Genomic DNA, 2,500 nt, shown 5'->3' with positions numbered 1-2,500 from the left:
ACTTTAAATGATGACAGAGTTCTGTAATTTTCATCATAGGTACACTTCAACTGTGAGAGACAGAATGTGAAAAAAAAATCCAGGAATTCACATTGTAGGATTTTTAAATAATTTATTTGTAAATGATGGTGGAAAATAAGTATTTGGTCAATAACAAAAATTCTACTCAATACTTTGTAATATAACCTTTGTTGGCAATAACAGAGGTCAAACGATTACTATAGGTCTTTACCAGGTTTGCACACACAGTAGCTGGTATTTTGGCCCATTCCTCCATGCAGATCTTCTCGAGAGCAGTGATGTTTTGGGGCTGTCGCCGAGCAACACGGACTTTCAACTCCCTCCACAGATTTTCTATGGGGTTGAGGTCTGGAGAATGGCTAGGCCACTCCAGGACTTTCAAATGCTTCTTACGGAGCCACTCCTTCGTTGCCCGGGCGGTGTGTTTGGGATCATTGTCATGCTGGAAGACCCAGCCACGTTTCATCTTCAAAGCTCTCACTGATGGAAGGAGGTTTTGGCTCAAAATCTCACGATACATGGCCCCCTTCATTCTTTCCTTAACACGGATCAGTCGGCCTGTCCCCTTAGCAGAAAAACAGCCCCAAAGCATGATGTTTCCACCCCCATGCTTCACAGTAGGTATGGTGTTCTTAGGATGCAACTCAGTATTCTTCTTCCTCCAAACACGATGAGTTGAGTTTATACCAAAAAGTTCTATTTTGGTTTCATCTGACCACATGACATTCTCCCAGTCCTCTGCTGTATCATCCATGTGCTCTCTGGCAAACTTCAGAAGGGCCTGGACATGCACTGGCTTAAGCAGGGGGACACGTCTGGCACTGCAGGATTTGATTCCCTGTCGGCGTAGTGTGTTACTGATGGTAACCTTTGTTACTTTGGTCCCAGCTCTCTGCAGGTCATTCATCAGGTCCCCCCGTGTGGTTCTGGGATTTTTGCTCACCGTTCTCATGATCATTTTGACCCCACGGGATGAGATATTGCGTGGAGCCCCAGATCAAGGGAGATTATCAGTGGTCTTGTATGTCTTCCATTTTCTGATAATTGCTCCCAAAGTTGATTTTTTTCACACCAAGCTGCTTGCCTATTGTAGATTCACTCTTCACCGTCTGGTGCAGGTCTACAATTCTTTTCCTGGTGTCCTTCGACAGCTCTTTGGTCTTGGCCATAGTGCAGTTTGGAGTCTGACTGTTTGAGGCTGTGGACAGGTGTCTTTTGTACAGATAACAAGTTCAAACAGGTGCCATTAATACAGGTAACAAGTGGAGGACAGAAGAGCTTCATAAAGAAGAAGTTACAGGTCTGTGAGAGCCAGAGATCTTCCTTGTTTGAAGTGACCAAATACTTATTTTCCACCATAATTTACAAATAAATTATTTAAAATTCCTACAATGTGAATTCCTGGATTTTTTTTCACATTCTGTCTCTCACAGTTGAAGTGTACCTATGATGAAAATTACAGACCTCTGTCATCATTTTAAGTGGGAGAACTTGCACAATCGGTGGCTGACTAAATACTTTTTTGCCCCACTGTATGTGTATATATATATATATATATATATATATATATATATATATATGTGTATATATGTGTATATATATTAGGGCTGTAACTAACGATTAATTTGATAATCGATTCATCTGTCGATTTTTACTTCGCTTAATCGATTAATAATCGGATAAAAGAGACAAACTACATTTCTATCTTTTCCAGTATTTTATTGGAAAAAAAACAGCATACTGGCACCATGTTCTTTCAACTTGCCAAATAAAACAAGGAAAATGTTACAAAAATGCTCACTTTTGACACCCCTGCTATAGATAATAAAAAATTAAATCTGATAAATGTATCGATAAAAAGCAGAGCCTGACAACGCATGCGCGTTTATCACAACTCTCTCGCTCTCTCTGTCTCTCCCCCTCCCTCATGAATGCTGCTGCACGCACAATTTGTTGTGTTTTTAACCTTCTTAACCCTGAACGTATATTGAAAATACACGCAACTCTAACTCAAAATGCCGGACATTTGAGGCATTTAAGAAACACCGCTCGACAGCCCCGCAGAAGAGGATATGTCCGGGGAAAAGAGGACGTATTGTCTAGCAGCAACCGGTTTCACGTCCGGTGAAACCGGTTGCTGCTCGTCCTCTTTTGCTAGCATGCTAGCAGCTAACGGGCTAGGATAGACTGACCATACGTCCTCTTTTCACCGGACATGTCCTCTTTTGCGGAGCTGTCAGGGCGGAGTTTCATTCTGATAAATGCCTCAAATGTCTGGCATTTTTAGTATTGTTTACACAACGTGCAGTACGCTACTTAATATGTTTGTGTGGAAACCCGTTCGGTACACTTCCGCACCGAAACGAAACCCCCGTACCGAAATGGTTCGATACAAATACACGTACCGTTACACCCCTATTATTTTGATTATTGTTTCTCAGCTGTTTGTAAATGTTGCAGTTTATTAATAAAGGTAAAA

The 2,500-nt window shown here is 41.4% G+C and overlaps 1 protein-coding gene across 1 annotated transcript in view; it reads left to right on the top strand.

Moving 5' to 3' along the window:
• The window catches only part of plxna3 (plexin A3), a 101,859-nt gene that overhangs the window by 62,105 nt on the left and 37,254 nt on the right, over nt 1-2,500 (top strand). The window lies entirely within an intron of this gene.

Source organism: Nerophis lumbriciformis, linkage group LG23, assembly GCF_033978685.3.
Source record: "Nerophis lumbriciformis linkage group LG23, RoL_Nlum_v2.1, whole genome shotgun sequence".
Taxonomy (NCBI): Eukaryota; Metazoa; Chordata; class Actinopteri; order Syngnathiformes; family Syngnathidae; genus Nerophis; species Nerophis lumbriciformis.
This window is presented reverse-complemented; position numbering and strand designations above follow the sequence as displayed.